The 16,902-nt window shown below is 47.1% G+C and overlaps 1 protein-coding gene across 3 annotated transcripts in view; it reads right to left on the bottom strand.

Moving 5' to 3' along the window:
- LARGE1 (LARGE xylosyl- and glucuronyltransferase 1) overlaps positions 1-8,673 on the bottom strand; it is a 489,641-nt gene extending 480,968 nt beyond the window's left edge. The window contains exons 1-2 of one of the 3 annotated variants that reach the window (XM_039877848.1): positions 6,098-6,504; positions 5,816-5,998 (exon numbers count right to left, since the gene is read on the bottom strand). The gene's annotated coding sequence lies outside the window, so the exon portion shown is untranslated. Of the gene's footprint in view, positions 1-5,815; positions 5,999-6,097; positions 6,505-8,567 lie in introns of those variants that run through there. The other 2 variants (XM_039877849.1, XM_039877847.1) reach the window with 2 other exon arrangements.
- Positions 8,674-16,902: the final 8,229 nt, after the last annotated feature.

Raw genomic sequence — 16,902 nt, 5'->3', positions numbered from 1 at the left:
CAGGTGGGTAGTTATGACTGCCACCTTCAGGAAGAACAGTTGGTTAAATAAACAATCTGCCCCCAAGTAAGTGAAGTAACACAATGTGGTAGGTTAATGGCTACACAGTTTATGTAACTACTGTGCTTCTTTCTGTATGTAATACAGTTGGATATTAGGCTCCTTGGCGGGCGAACCTAGTGCGTTATTTGTTAAAACGTCTGAAAAGTTTCTATTTGAAAAATGCTTGGTTTTAATGTAACAAGTGAGGCTCTCAAAAGTTTCCATCATGATTGTGTTAATCGAACCATCTGAAGTACAATAAAGGAGCTATTTGAAAAAGGCCTGCTACGAATCCCTTTAGTAAAACGAAAATCTTGTCGTACCCCAATTACTTATCTTAAATTATTTGCTTTTAAGATCCGATTGTATATGCCAAGTTTGCCTAAAATACGTAGCTTCAATGTTGAAATGATAATGTAACAAACCCTTATATTTATACTGTACTTACTCCAAACCTCCCCTTTCCAATAAGCACTGTCCTCTCTACCCAAGAGGCCAGTGCCAGAGTGGTGAGGAGCTGTCTTTCTAGCAAGTCACAAATTTGGAGGCATGAAATTAAGTCGGTTTGCATTCTTCCTGACTTGTACTTGTACAAGACTGCTTTTCTGTTTCTATTCTTCCAAACATCCCTCCCTTCATACACACCCAATAGTTCCTCTGACAAGGTAACCTCTTCCCAAGCCAAATTAAAGGGTTCTCCTTTCCAACGTAGAGTCTGGGCTTTGCAAAATTTCAAAGGGTCAACTCAGCTTTTATCTACTTAATTTAGAAACAGTTAAATTTTTCAGTGCTGCTTTTTATCACAAAGCATTTAATTCTCAAGTAGTTCTCAAAGAATAGTGCAATATTCCAGGACCAACAGGTTTGCACAACACAGAAAATGAGCAAGCGAATCTAGCTGTTCTATGTGGATGACCTTATACATCAAAGGTTTTGTGATTCTTTTCATCAGCATTGTATATGTAGTGTTTTCAGTTTCAAGGTAGAATGCACCTTGAAACTGGTCAGACCTCTTCCCATTTCAGAACTAGAAAGTTGGAAAACCTAAGGAGTAGTCCAAACTTTGCCACTCAAAAGCTTAAGCAAGACACTTTCCCTCTAAAATCCTTGTTACAAGATTTAAAAAACCCCCTTATGTATAGAGACTGGCCTGGGGCCCAGAGAGGTCAAGAAGTATTCTAAGGTCACACAGCAAGTTAGCATAGAATGATATAACATTAGAACCTAGATCTCCTAATTTTACTTCAACACCCTGACCTCTCCCTCAACATATGGAAGGATGGTAAAGACTACACGCACACATACACGCACACGCGCACACACGCACGCACAACAGAGCCTCCTTTCACCATCGCCGTCCAGGCTCCTGTTTCTAAAAACCTAAATATACCTGACCTTGGAGATTGCCGCTGCAACTGTGACTTCCTTTCTCTCCAATCCCCTCTGGTAGTTACCCAGTTGCTTTTCTTCCTCACTGTATAGTTTCCTCCTTCGACAAAACACATACTTTCCTACAGCAAAAAAAGTTTAAGCCAGAACCAAAGTGATCCAAATACAGGAACCCTGTTCAAGTGTTACACACGACTGACCATAACTCTACCCAGAAGCCTATCTGACAAGATGGAATTTGTTCTCATCGGGAAGGAATTTCCCCCCCACAGTATATCACTTGTCGAGCAACCTTGTCATTTTTCCCACTGCTGCATAATCACATAATGAAAGCCCCAGATGTAATTCATGTACACAAGAGGGCAGACTTATGGCTGATAAGGGACCCTTTCTTTATTTGCATTGCTAAGAGTTTGTTAAAGAATAGGCAAAATTCTGCACATAGAGGGATAAAGGACAAAAATGTCCTTTTTCCATTTTTAATAACTATGTGGCATGACCAACTAGTACGTACTCCTGGGCTTGATCCAGCAACTGTTCTCACCACTGCTTAAATACACAGAACAAGCTCGGGTGCTATCCTTAGCATGGAATCCTATTAAATTATTTCCCTTCTAACACCAAGCTTCCTTCTTCCAGAACATCCCATCTTTCAGCCACACTAACTACTGACTGTTCTCCATTCACACTACACACTTCAAGGTTTCCATGTGGTGGTTCTTCCTGCCAGGATTCCTTCCCTGCTATCCTAGCAATCACAAACTCATCCTTTTCAACAAACCTGTACAATAACACGTAGCTCTTAGTAATGGTTCAATGTCTGCCTCCCCTGAAAGTCTATAAATGGAACGCGGATGCTCTGTAGCTTCCACACAGAGCATGGAATCAGCCACAGAATAGGTATTCAATATCGCTAAGTTAAAAGAAGAAAAGTCTTCCAAAATACATTTAATTCAGCCTTAACTTTACTAGCTGCTGCCTGCTGCTCTCCAAATGTCGGTGCGGGCTGAGGGGATCTGACTATCTCTCGCTGTCGAATGCTCCAGAGTGGAAGAACAACCCTCATCAACACTAGCGGATCCCGTGAGGTATATTGCAAAGGTGTGTCGGTGCCCGGAACTGTCAGGCCCCCAGTATCCGGCCTCAACTTCTTACTCTACCTCTGCCATCTGGCATCCCTGAAATGCACAAGACCGCATCAGGCCTCGGTATACATCTTCTCCAGGACCAGTTTTCACTAGCTGACGCTCAATGGCAAATGTAATAGCGTTATCCTGTTCCAATCTCTCACCCCTTGGCTATACTGCACCTGTGAGAATCAATCTATAAAGCCTTAATAGCAGAAATAAAGCTTTATGCTGACCATTTTTTCTGGATCACAACGGCTCCCTTCAAACTACCTAAATATGCACTATACATATAGGTAAAGGATCACAAACACCATCTACCACACCCCAGAGTTCAGGAAAACGTAATAACTCATGCAGGTTCACACGGTTCCATATACTGAGTCGAATTCTGTATGCTGAGTTGGGTCTCTCAGAATCCAGTAAGACCTAAATCTTGGCAACATTTGCCCATTTCTGTGCCAGTATTCTCAACTGGGTAGTCTTTTCTTGGACTCTATCTCTCACCTGTCCTGTCTGCCCACAAAGCTGGAATCAGCTTTGATAAGACTTGGCCACTGTGGATAGGATGAGCCTGGGCAATGAGGCTTTGTTCTTCAGCAAAATAGAATTATCTTCCAATTCTGCCGGAAGAAACCTAGACACTAATGATTTAACAATGTTAAAAAGGCAAATCCGGACATTAATGATTTAATACTGTTAAAAGTGCAAAGAGCATCGGAGAGGAAAGTGCAAGTACATTATCAAATGTCATGTTGCATCCGTACACAGTTGAACCTTGAAAACAACGCTGGGTTTGGGGGGCCCCCGCCCGCAACGCAGTCGAAAATCATTGTATAACTTTTGACTCTACCATCTGCGGTTCGCATCTGCAGATTCAACACCCTGCAGATCGAAAATAGTACTTTTGATCCCCGGTTGGGAATCCGCGGTTGGGAATCCGCGGTTGGGAATCCGCGGTTGGGAATCCGCGGTTGGGAATCCGCGGTTGGGAATGCGAAAATACTGTTCTCCATCCGGGGGGTTGTTGAATTCCCGGATGAGAAACCTGCAGCTAGGAAGCGCCAACTGTATAGAAAAAAATCTGCGTGTAAGGGGAGCCACTCAGTGGAAACCTGTGTTGTTCAAGGGTCAGCTGCAAATGCAAGGTATGTAAATTTAATAGGATAATAGTGAGAGCTTTTAAATTTAATGGAGTCGATTCCAGACTCCATCTAGAATGGAGGAAGCATGATTTTATGAAGACTGCTGGGGATGTGCAGTCCAAAAACCAAAAAGGAGAGTTTTGATTACAAACCCTTAGAGAACTTAAAGTTAGCATGATCTAATGCCCAAAGGATGGAGTTTGCAGGCAGGTCTGTCTCCCAAAAATGTACAGCCCTCTTGTACTTAGAGATTATAACTGAGTTTTTCAGAGTCTCACGTAACACTTTGCAGCTAACCTGTTCTGAGTTGTCCAAATGACACTTTAGATGTGAGCAGGCCCATCACCTAAGCACTGGGAGTCAACTATGCAAGCACACCTTGCGTACCAAACGTTGGGTTCACGAGCCCTAAAGATAAACCACAGCTTTTTGTAACATGGGTCCTTGTATTTTCTTCATTGGTAGTGGAATAGAAAACTAGTCCCCCCTAGTGTCCTGCCACTGTAGGTGGCTACAGATGGAGACACTCCTGCATGCTGCATCCAATGTAAAGCACAGCTCAGAAACCCAGGGAAACTTCGCCTCCCTCGGGAGAGATGGAAGCACTCCCCGGACCTACGATGAAATGAAAAACCTTCATTTCATTTCCAAGGCCCTTCTAGATATGGTTTAAAAGAAAAAAGAATCTGCATTATCTCACACTGAAAAGTTAACCCACACCCCAGCCCACCTTATTAAATGAAGAGGGTCCACGCTTGTCAGCGACTTCTGCACACTCTACAATGATCGATATTTTCTTTAAAAACCTCTCTATCCCACTAAGGGGATTTGTTTCCTTTCCATGCCACTCTTGAAAATCCACCAAGATCTTAATCTTAATGACTTTCACCTCTCTGTCCCAGTTAGTTTTCTTCCTGGTATGGAATTAACAGGGCCAGGCTCGATAAATGTGTGTTCTCCTCAAGCAATTTTCACTAAAGTGAAGTACTCTTGAAAAATAAAGGTACACTAAGAGATGTGTGAAACCTTAAAGCCAGGTCGCTCTTTAATTTCCAGTGAGGACTCAGCATGCCTATGAGTAATTCATTCATGTCACCCATTTGTGAGGGTGAGAAAGAAACCACCCCTTGAACCTTTCCTAATTTAGAATCTTCCCTTATTTTAAGTCTATCAAAGCTGACTCCAGATGGGAAGACAGGAGAGCTGAGGAGGAAAATCAACCTAAGGTGACTGCCTCCACAAGTGAATAAGCACTCTGACTTCCCACTGTGTCAGAGGGCTTGCATCTGCATCTACCTGAGGTGAACGCCCCACCTCTACCCTTCCCCAGCCCCCCACCCCCCATGAAGGAAAGGGGAGCTCGAGCTCTCCCTTGGGGCACTTACATAAGACCCTGTAAAACTTCCTGTGACATTCACAAAACATGTAAGCTGCTATTTTCCTCCCTCAGGAGATCATTTTAGTGGGATAAGTGATGAAATTCAAGAATTCGGAATTTAGCAGAAATCTGCTCAGCCAAGGGACGAAAAAAATCCATCCCCATTAAACAGGGTCACTTGGCGGACGGTTTCAATGTAGGAGAGACAATCTGTTCCCTCCGAAGTGACCCATTTAAAATCAGATTGTTCCAGGGGAAGCTCATAGGTTTAATAAATTTAAAACAGGCACGGGCAGGCTTTGCAGAGGTTCCTTAAAGGAAAATTTTAAAAGAAGGTAATAAAACAATGAAGGAAGTAACTTAAGGGTGCACAAACTTTGGAGTCATTCCACCCTTCAGAAACCGTGACAGTCTCAAGAACGGCAGAATCGCTATATGTGTTGGTCACCTTCACAAGCAGCTTTGTCTCATAGGAGTTAATCTGGTTGGGTTTCCTCTCTACAGATATCGCTGCCACCCAACCAACCACTCTTTCCTACAGAGGGACTCGCAAGCTGTGGCTGGTCACCTCAAATCCGCCTCCACTCTCTGCAACAAGGAGCAAAGAAAAGTTCTTGACAGCGTCACGCCAGGAAAGGCAGGTGGGGATCGCCCAAGAGGGACCGCTCCGAACACAGTGGGTTCCCCCCAAGACACAGTGCGGAGGGAGAAGTGAGGGGGTGCAGGCACTTCACCTGGTGCTAACGGGAAACTCCGCTTGCTTGCTCTGTTAGCAGCCTGTGTGCCTAGAAGCCCGGCAAGCCGTGGGACGGGTCCTGGAGGCAGGAGTCTTAGGGTCTTCCACTTTCAGCGTCTCCAGGGCTCCCGACCCAGGCAGCAGAGGGTGTGCCCACACTCGCTCCCTCTCCGCCAAAATCCTGAGCATAGGGGGCACCAGCTACAGGTTCGGAGAACTTGTCCAGCGCCGCCCACCAGGGCGCTCCCGCGGTGGCTCTCTGGCACCCCCGAACTCTTACCTTGGCCGTGACGACCGCCAGGCAGAGAGAGACCGAGGAAGAGCTGGGTGGCGCGGCGGCGGCGCCGCCTAGGAGGCGCAGGGGGTCCAAGTCGAGGTCCCAGCAGGCGCTGCCCTGGTCCGGACCGCGGTGCCAAGCGTCCACTTCAGGGCGGCCCCAGGCCCCAAGGGCTGTGGGAAGGATCCGGGCCGCCCAAGCTGAGCACTCTCCCTCCTTCCTCTGACTCCGGCGCGGCTGCCTGGAGCTGTTCCCTGAAGCGGGGACTCTTCCGAGCCGTGGGCGCCCCGCATGGGCAGGGGCTTGGGTCCGCCTCGGGCTGCGTCCGGGGAGGGGGCGCTGGGTTAAGACGCAGACCGACCGCCGGGGCCAGCTCCACCTCCCGTGCTCCCCGCCGCTTCGCCCCTTCAGGGCAGGGCCTGTGCGCTCCTGGCCCGGCGAGGCGAGCGCGGCCGCGCCCCCAGCCTCGGGCGCCCGGGCTCCCGCGCGGCGGCGGGGCAGAGGCAGTCCGGGCGGGCCGGGCGCCGAGCGCGGCGGCGGGGGGAGCTGCAGCCGGCCGCGGCGCCCCCTCCCCCCGGGCCTGCGCCTCCCGCCCGCGGCTCCACGGGAAGGAGGCGCTGGAGAGGGCCTCGCCCCGGCCTGGGGCGCGGGGCTGGGGGCGCGGGGCCGGGGGAGGCGCCCCGGGAAGGTCACCGGAGCGGAGGCGGGGCGCAGCGCGGTGGGTGCGGGGAGCCAAAGAGGGCGGCCCCGCTGCCGTTGGGAGCGCTCGCCGGCCTCGGTCGCCGCCGCCTCAGAGACGCTCCTGCTTCCCTGAGCGCCCGGCGCTCGGAGCTGGGCGGCCGCTGCAGCCGCCGCCCGCAGCCGGGCGCCGATGGCCGGAGCCGGCGCGCGATCCCCGCCTCCCGCGCCCGGCCAGGCGGGGACCGCCACGCGGGGCTGGCGGGGGTAGGGGCGGGCGAGCGCTGGGGTCCGAGCTCCGGGTTGGCCCCACCGCCGCGTGTCCAGAGCGCCGGGATCGCTCAGCAGCTGCAGTGACTGTGTGTCTGTGTCATGTCTGTGCAGCTGGGGGGGAACCGCGAACCCTGGCCGGGCTCCGAGCGGGGGCGGGGCCAGCGCCCGCCTCGGTGCCCACCCCCACCCCGTGACGGCGCGGCCGACCAATGGCAAGCGCCGCAGCCGCGCGAACCGAGAGGCCGCCCCCGCCTAGGCTCCGCCCACCAGCTAGGCTCCTCCCTTCTGCTTCTTCTGCTTGCTCGCACGCAGGCGGAAGCAACACCCGGATCCGGGATCCCGGCCCGGGTCAGGATGAAAGGGTGCAAGCTGGGAGCTCCCCGCCCTTCTTCCCCCAGCCCGGGCGCTCTCGGCTGCTTTGGGCTTGGCGAGCCTCGCGGAAAGAGGGGGAAGGGAAGCAGGGCGGCTCCGCAGCTGCCGCCGTAGAGACGCTTGCAGGCTCTTAGGGCCGTGCTGTCTGTTCACTCCCCCTTGTACCTATCAGCCGTCGTGGGAAGTAGGAAGTTTCCCCGCCTCCACCTTCTACTTGGGTCGTTACTTCTCTGAAAGATGGGCAGAGTGTGGGCACCCTGAGACTGGAGGAGCCACGTTGAATGGCTTTGACCATATCATTTTTGGACTCTGTGTCCGAGAATCGGTCCAAGGCCCCCTGTTCTTAGGGGGAAACTGCACTTCTTTGCCCCCCACCCATACACACACCCCATGCACGCACAGCACGCCCTCTTCCCGTTCAGATTTCGTTCCTGCTCTTTCCTTCCCGGCATAAGAACCCGATGCGTAGCGTATCGTTGAATGTACTTCCAACCTCCATAAAGACAGTGGGGCGCCGAGAGTCCCTAAGGCTCCAGAAGGAGTCGGTGAAATTAGCTGGGCAAAGGGGCGGAGGCCTGGAAGGAGGCCTCGAGAGTAAACCCAGAGGAGGAGAAAAGAGGGAGAAAAAGGACGCAGAGGGACGGACAACTCTGGGAGACCGGAGCTCCGGCGCGCGATCCAGATCCCGGGTTTTTCCTCTGCTCGGTCCCAGGGCTTCTGGGGTCCCTTTCCCCCCCAGGTCTCTCCCAAGCCGGGTCTCCGCCTCGCCTTCGCGCGCCACTCCCTTAGCCCTTGGACACTGATGAGCCCACCCTCGTTCTTGGAAGGGGCAGGGCGAGGATGCAAAAGCAGAGATAAAGTGCAGTGGAGGAGTTGGGGAAGGGATGCCTAAGAAAAGGACGCTGCGCTCGGGCTGCGGCGCTGACTCCACTCCCCAGAGGTCAGGTTTAGAGCCCAAGGGTTTCCGAGATTCGGCTCCTTGTTCCACTCTGGACTTGACTCCTGCCTAGGCAGCCTGACTCTTGGCCTTTAGCTGGACTCGGCCGGGACCGTTCCCGCACCCCCTCCCTTCCCTCCAGATCCTTAAGCAACGACCCCCACACCCTTCCACCCACCAGCAGCTGTTCCCCAGCTCTGGAGTGCTGTTTACCTAATCTCGGTAGCTGACCGAGCCGAGGAGAATGCGAAAGAAGGTAGCGGTTGCACAGCAGCGTCCCCGGCGAAGAAGTAAAAGACGTTTGCTTTGGAGCTTTGGGATAAGTTAACTGCGAAGCTGGGGTCCTGCTGTCATCTCTGCGGGAATGAATCTCACCCTGCACGTCTGCAGGGATAGGAGATCGTATCTGGTTTTGGTGCCATTACCATGTCTGAGAAGAACATTATATGATAAAATATTATCTAATATCCTAGAGACCATTAGAGTGTCAAAGTTTAATGCCAAGCCTTTTAGCTGGACTGCTGCTCCATTCTTCCTCTGACGTACAGCCTTGCTCTAGAAGGCGCTGAAAACAAGATCATTTTTATTTTTTGCGGGCGGACTGTCCTTCCTACTCTTCCTCCTCCCCTACTCTAACCCCCTCCCCAGAACCGGTTAAAGTTAAAGCAAGAATTTGGGCTTTCTTTTTATTCATTGCTTTGCCTCACTTCATTGATGGTGTAAAATGCATTATTGCAATACATTAGCATCTTAATAAGGGTAAGGTGACTGTGGAAGGGAAGGGACACCTGAAATGTACAAGCAAAGAGAAATAATGGAATAACATCAGAAACTAAAAGATAAGCAGGTGGAAGAGAAATATCTCCATTATAATTACCCGAGTTTGTGCATTCTCTAGATTGGATTTTAGAAAGAAAAATATGACCATGGTGGAGGAGGGAGCAATATTCATCTGGTCAGTAAGGTACCTTGAAGACATTTATTTCATTATTAAGGGACTTCACAAAAAATTACTGGCATCAGTTAATAATCACCTTAAATGGGTAAAAGCTTTGCCCTATCAATTCAGTGTTGCAGTATCATAAAGTCAATGGCATATCTAATGTGCCCAATAACGGGAATGTTGTCAGACTGAAATATTACACAAACTGCACCCTTCTGTTAGTTTTTATGTCAAGCCCACCCAAATCCCACATTTAAAGAGTTCCTTTGTCCCACCAATGGGATGGAGATATGTATATACACGTGTGTGTGTGTGTGTGTGTGTGTGTGTGTGTGTGTATCTCCTAAGGCAGGTTGTACTCGTCTATGAATTAGAGCCCTTTGACACAAACCAAGATATAAACATCTTAAAAGGATTTCAGCTATGCCATAATATAGCATGAGGAATGCAGAATAAAGTATATAAGGTGATATATCTGTTATTTCTAAAGAACCTAAACTGCTTCTGCTAAGAACTGAGAAGTGAAAAAATATTGAGCCCTCTAAACCAACTGTTATCTATAGCCACACAATTATTGTTCCTGTCACAGGAGAGATTCAGGAAGATCTCTAATCAGGGTCAAGGAGACCTAATCCTAAGAAACCTGTCTTAAAAGAACCACTAGGGGGCCCTAAAGGCATCTCAAAGAGGGAGCCGGAAAACGCTCTCACCTCCGCTTTTCTCAGCTCATTTTCTATATCCCTAATGGAACTGGAATCTAAAGTTAAGAGCTTGGAATCTAAAGTTAAAAGTCGGGAGGCAAGTCAGACTTTACATTTTAAAAAATACCGGAGTCCCATTTTGACAGATGAGTGAAGAACTTATTTTCCCAACTCTCACTTCCAAAAAAATACAATAGAAAAGGAATATTGCACTCATTGAGATGAAGATGGCCTGATACTCTTACCATCTTAAAGTCAACTATTGTTACTATTACAGATAGAACCTCTTTCTAAGACTTTAAGGCTGTTTCCTGAATGTTTTGAACACTCTTCAAGTGCTAGATAGCAAGATGAATCCTCACAGGGGTGATATGAAAATTATTTAATAACCTATGTAGCATGGCACCTACCATCCACTTTGTGGGAATTCAAGTCATCCATAAGGGCGCTAACACATCTGGTGGGCCAGGTATTAATTTTTTAGTGCTGGGTTCTGGTGAAATGGTGATTTGAGGTGGTTCCTGGCGAACGGCAGTGGCAGCTGAGGTGGTGAGGAAGGTATAGCTGAAGTGGTGGGGGGAGGGGAGCTCACTGCAAGGGAACACTTCACCAGCCAGTGTGAAGGATTTCCATATTTGAACAAGTAATGTTATATTTGTCAAAAACACCTGAATATCAGGCTTGAGCATACATAAAACTTCCCAACATTTTTTGTGGACTTTAATATCTAGCAATCAAGTTTTCAAGGTTTCCAAATCCTTAGCAGTCACATATCTTTCCCACATCTTACGAGTAAATGAGGTTAAGATATCCTTTATGAGGCTCAAGAGTCAAAAACATCACTCAGGTTATACACACATAGAGATGCCTAATTATCCTTCAACCAAGGCTAGAGAAATATCTCCCAAAGATGTCCTATCTAGACACATTTTGAGTGAAATTTCAATTGCCAGGCATGAAACATTCTTCTGTCATCAGGCCAATAATTAAAAGCCATTCCTGAGCAAAACAAAAGCCTTCGTCAGGGTTAAGCAGGGAAGAAGCCACTTGCTAGCTAAAAAATTAAAGAACATTGCAAAAGTCACCAAATTAACGTTTATAGATGTGTGATTTGTACATACTTTAAATGAAAACAAAGCAAGTCTAGAACTGAGACATAATACAAGGAACGGGGATAAAATCTCTCTTAGTGGAATAAAAAATAGTTTATGTTCCCATCATGTTCATTTTGCAGACAAAATACAGGTGTTCTCAAAATAGCATTATTAACTTACAGACAACTTGCTACTGCACACCTCAGAGCCAGCTAATTAGAACAAATTTGGCTCTAGAAGGAGAATCCCATTGTCTTTAGAAGAGAGGCTTTATTCACTCACTGACTAAAAGTCCGTCAGAGTTAGTTTTGTCAGATATATAGCTCCCCGATCACTTTATGATAAAATGCTTAACTGGGGACCCAAAGGCCCTCTGGAGACAGAAAGGAAAAAAACAGTGCTAAAGAAAGAGGTCAGTTTAAAGGGCAGAGCAAGCTTTTCTCCTGAGGTCCTAAAGCCCATAAAGAGAAGGGGACCTTAAGCTTAGTGGGCCGCAAGCGCCTCAAGATAAAAATAAGAAGAAAAAAAATTCAAACATCAGTAAAGGCATCAAAGTTCTGACATTAAAGATGATGGAACATACCTTTTGGAGCTTTTAAATGAGAAACCCTGTTTAAATGGCAGTCATAGTCGTGTGGACATAGTTTATTCCTATTTTTTTCCCCCTCTCTGTCAAAGGGACTCATAGAACAGGACCTCTTAAACCTTGGTGTTCATACAGATCCCTGGGGAATCTTGTTAAAATGTGGGTACCGATTCAGGAGGCCTGCCGTGGCTCCCGAGATTTTGCTTTTCCAGCGAGTTCCTGTCTGGAAACACACTTCGAATGGCCAGGATGTAGAGGCCATTTTTTGGTAGTTAGTGAGATCCCGTTCTCTCTTTTGTATTCATAAGAGTGTGGTATTAGTAGGGCTCCCCCAAAAGTAAACCCCGAGACAAGGACTCGGGGGCAAGAAGCTCATTTGGGAAGTGATTCCAGGAAGCATAGTGAGGGTATGAGGAAATGAAGTAAGAAAGGGAGGAAGTCCCATAAGCTGTGAATTAATGAATAGCCAGTGTGTACTCAGTTCTGATACTCTCCAAGAGACTGTGTAGAATGGCATTGTCCAAAAAAATGCGTGTGACGGAAATGTTATCTATATTTGCGCTATCCGAGAAGGTAACCCCTAGACACATGTAACTGTGGCGTACATGAAATGAGGTCAGTGTGACCCAGGAACTGGATTTTTTAAAATCTAATGTTAATTGATTTAAATTGAAATAGCCACATGTGGCTACTGGCTGCTGTGTTCGAAAGTGCACATATAGAACATAACTCAGCATTGTCTTACTAATGGTCAGGGAACTTAGGGGAGTATTTATCCACCAAATCCCTTCAGGTGTTGAGGGTTGCTCCTAGGGAATCGATAGGTTCCTAGCCCTTCCACCATGCTCCTCTGGCCAGAGAATCCCCACAGCAGAGAGGTAGAGGTGCATATGGTAAGAAGCCTGCAGCGTATATGTAAACTGTCCATCAAAAAGGAAGTGGTCACCAAGGTGGAACTAGAGGACAGATTTGTTTTGACCTATCTCTAGTTCTAGAAGCAGACCCCGCATAGCATGAGCTAATCAAGGCATTCCCCATCCCTGACCACCATCGTTAGTACAAGGCTGAGTCAGTAACCTAGGCTGGTTCAGTCGAGGTCACTCTCAGGACTCTTGTTTGGGGTGCTGGACTACTAAATGCGTTCTTTCTCCTCTGGACCATGTCTTCTGTGGATACAAAGGTTAGTACTGCTGCAGCCCTTTTGCTGCCCTAAAAGATAAGACTGACCCGGAGGCTAGCAGAGCCCAGAGAGACAGAAAACCCGATTCATATCAGGATTTCTTTGAGCTACGAGTACAGAATACCCAGGTAATAGGACCTTAGGTAATAATCTCAAGGAATCTCAAGATAGGCAAGTCCAGGTTTGGTGCAATAGCTCAGTGGTTTCATCAAGGACCCAAGATTGTTTTATCTAGTCTGCCACTCAGCTGTCCTCCACATATTGGCTTTATGTGTTGCCTCATGGTCATAAGATGGCTGTGATAACTGCAAACATCACATTTTCAGACCTGTATCCAAAGCAGAAAGAAAGAGGCAAGCAGAAAGCGCCTTCTTTTTTACCAGATTTTCCACTTAAGATTGACTTAGGCTCGTCATAATTCACCTTCTGGAAACAGAACATTGCTAGGTTTTGTTAGCTAAGAAGGAGAGAAGGAGGCTCCTGGGTACTAATTAATAGTGACAGCTCTAGGATCCTTGATGACATGATGCAATCGCTGAAAAGGACCAACTCTGATTTATCCTAACTCTGAACTCCTCCTTTACATGAGCCAATAAATCCACCTATTGTGTAAACTTTAGTTGGAGTTTCTCTTACATGCATCCAAAAGTCATCCTAAGCCAGACTCAGTAATTTTTGTCTTCCCTACACCTTCCTGGATGCAATAACAGCAGATCCCAGAAGGGTACAAGGAGATCCCAACCTTCCAGAGAGTGAAATTCAGTTTGGAAATCATTTTCTGTTTTATGCTTGGTATGAACAGAGACTTAGATGCCCCAGGAGCATCAACTTGTAGCTCCCCCACTCCACCCAACACGCATCATAGGTGGTCGGTCTGCCTATGGCTTTCCTTTGCCTGAGGATCTATTCCAACCCCCTGCTGAGTCTGGAGTCAAATCCGGGGACCCAGTTTGCTTGGTTGGTTCTTTAACCACCCTCGTCCCTACTCTGTAGTTTCTGCCAGTATTTCTATCTTAGCAGATGGAAACTTTGTTTCGACCTTTGCAGATTTACATTCCAAGGGAACCTGACTTGAGAACTGCCTGTAACGGCTCCTTTCTCCACCAGGGCAGTTGGACCTTTGGCTTTTATTTCTGTATGTTTGGACTTGAATTTGCTGTGGTCACAGTGTGTGGGAATTTGAGCTGACAACCGCTGCATGGAGCGGGCAAGTCACTGTGCCCCAGTTAAACTCCCAAATCCAAGCTTTAGTTAGTCTCCTTTCTCTAACGGGAGATGATGGCATGACTGGAAGCCAGGGAAGGGCTGTTTCTGACAATGTTTTACCCAAGTCCTGCTTGAAAGTCTGGAATTTCTCATCTTAAATATTATTATTTTTAAAAATCGCTCGCTTAAGAGATAAAACATGTAACCCGAATGTATAGAATCGTGGCCCGTGGTTTATCGGGTAGTTGCTATTCACCCATCACTCCCGTGCTGTGTGTTCTGTGGGATGGGCGTATTGGGGAGGCTGGAATGAAAGAAACGGATGTGTCTCTGCACCTGAGATTCCCCAAAGCCGACTGAGGAGACAAAGTGTTTACTTTGAAGAGTTAAGTGACTGTAAGCATTAGAGAAATCCAAAGAGTTGTCCTTGAGTATTCTTGAAAGATGTAGTAAGAATCAGCAGTGCTATGAATCTGACAGAGAGAGAGAGTACCATGGTCCAGCTGGTCTTTGGAAGACTTCTAAAAGTGGGAGATTCTTTTTGGACTTTGAAGATTTGGCAAGATTTGGCCACATGTAAAGGGAAAGAGATTTAAGCTTTGAGAAACAACGAAGATGATAAACAGAAGGTGTGATTGGTTGAGGTGACACCTTGATTTAAGGGACCAGGGACTAGAAAGGTAATTCTGGTGTAGAATTATTTGACAAATAGTGTCTGAATCCCTACTGTGTGCTAGTTACTATGTCGATCATTGAGAATTTTAATAAAAATAAAGACAGTTCTTGTTCTTTTAATGACTGATAGCTGAGTGCATAAAGGAAAACAGAAACAATATTACAAGATGCTGGGCCAGTCCTTCACTTTTCATTAACCTCATCCCCTGATCTTCCTGTCTCTGGTCCCTGTGCTTCCTATCCTCAAAATATCCTTCAAATCCATTCTCTCTGCTTCATCCAAACCATTACTGCCTTAGCTCAGAGCTTTATCTCTCTCTCCTGGAATCTTGCAAAACCCACCTGACTATTTTCAAGCCTTCCCCGCCCCCCAAATATCTGTAATTCTACCTTGACTCCCCTTTGTGCAGATCTAGGATGCCAGCCACATCCTGTGAGGAGAGGATTTCACCGTGTGCTCTCAAAATGAGTCCAGGGCCTCTCTTGAAAGCCTCACACGAAATATTGATCCTGAAGTGTTAATCGGGTTTGAGTACAAAGAAAGAAACCAGGGACAGTACAGAAAAATTTGAATAACGATTCTCCGTGGATGTGCGATCCATTAGGCACTGTTCAGAACACTTTCATGCATTCTCATGTACTCACACTAAACCCTAGGAGGCAGTCACTATTGTTAGCATGGCCACTTTACAGATAACTAGGACATAAAGAAGTCAGATATTGTAACTGTGTGAGGTGATGCATATTAACTAGGCTTATTGTGGTGATCATTTCACAATATATACAAATATCAAATCATTATATATACACCTGAAACTAATGTAATGTTATATGTTAAGTATATCCCAATAATAAAAAAAAGTCCGGTAGCTTACCAAAGTTCACAAAGTAATAGTAGGACTGGATCCCAAACACTGTTTATTTCTAGAGTCCCCGATCTTAGCCACCACCATGCCGATCTAGCCACCACCATGCCCTATTGCCTCTGTAAAGTGTGAGCGCTGGAACAAATTAAGGAGATCCTAACAAAGGCTTAGGGATGAATTTGGAGGCTCATCTCTGAGCTGCTCGGACAGAGCTGCAGGGGCTTCATAAAGGTTGTTCACAGGCGCTTGACTGACAGCTGGAGAGGGAGTGGGGAAAGGTGCAGGGTAGCTCCCCATACTCTTTGTCTGCGCGCGTCATTCTCCATCTCATCGTCCTAACCCCTGATCACTTATGTGCACCTTCTGAGAAGGCTGTAGCCGTTCGTACCTGGCACTGGTCCACATCATTTCCATATGTTCAATTCTGCTCTTTCCTGCTTGACTGTAGATGTTAATTTTTCTCTTTATATTTCATTTTTCTGTTCTCCTTACAATTCTTATTTATGTCACCCGTCTCCTTTTTAATTTCATTTTCTTTGTCTTGACATCTCGGCCTTTCGGCTCCGGTTTTATTGATGTCAAGCAGATTCTGAACTGTTACTTTATTTCCTATAGTAAGTCATTTTGAGAAAATGCTTCTTTCCTTGTGTCTTTAAGATGTTCTTGCCTTTTCCTCGTTCTGCAGAGTTTTTTGTTGGCTTCATGTGGTGGTGGTTTCCTGCTCATTCATCCTCAGAGAAAAGTAAATGCACCTACACCCCGTGTTTATCAATACGGTGCTGATGGAGTCCCTTAGCTCAGTTCTCACAGTGCTGGTTTCACACTGTTTTCCAGATCTATAACTGGGCGGAGACTGAGATGCCCAAGTAGTCCCTGGCCCAGTGTCCCCTCCCTGGCTGACTTCTGTCATACGTGGCTCGCTGAGTTGAGAATGAGTCTCCTCTTCACTTCTGCCTGACTCTCTGATACTCTGAACAAGAGGAGTGTACAAAACTCTAGTTCTTTCTCCCACTGTGCTTCTCAATGCTACTTTACCTGTGAGGACTAGACCTTTCAGACTCTGGCTAGTGGAGACCTAGAGTTTCTCAACCAGAGGCAGAAGTTATGTTGAAAGGTCTGTCTATGAACTTGAGGCTTTTGCTGCTTCTGTTAGTCCAAATAAAGGTGGCCTGTGACTGTGAGCTTCTCCATCCCCGCCAACAGCCATGTAGTTGGTAGAAATAAGAACTCGACCAACAGGCCCACTTTGCCTTGTTATTGTGTCGCAAGGAGTTATCGACCAGCTATTCCATGCTCA

The sequence above is a fragment of the Pteropus medius genome, unplaced genomic scaffold, assembly GCF_902729225.1.
Source record: "Pteropus medius unplaced genomic scaffold, Ma_sr-lr_union100, whole genome shotgun sequence".
NCBI classification, from domain to species: Eukaryota; Metazoa; Chordata; class Mammalia; order Chiroptera; family Pteropodidae; genus Pteropus; species Pteropus medius.
The sequence above is the reverse complement of the archived record's forward strand: the minus strand, read 5'-3'. Positions and strand labels throughout refer to the sequence as shown.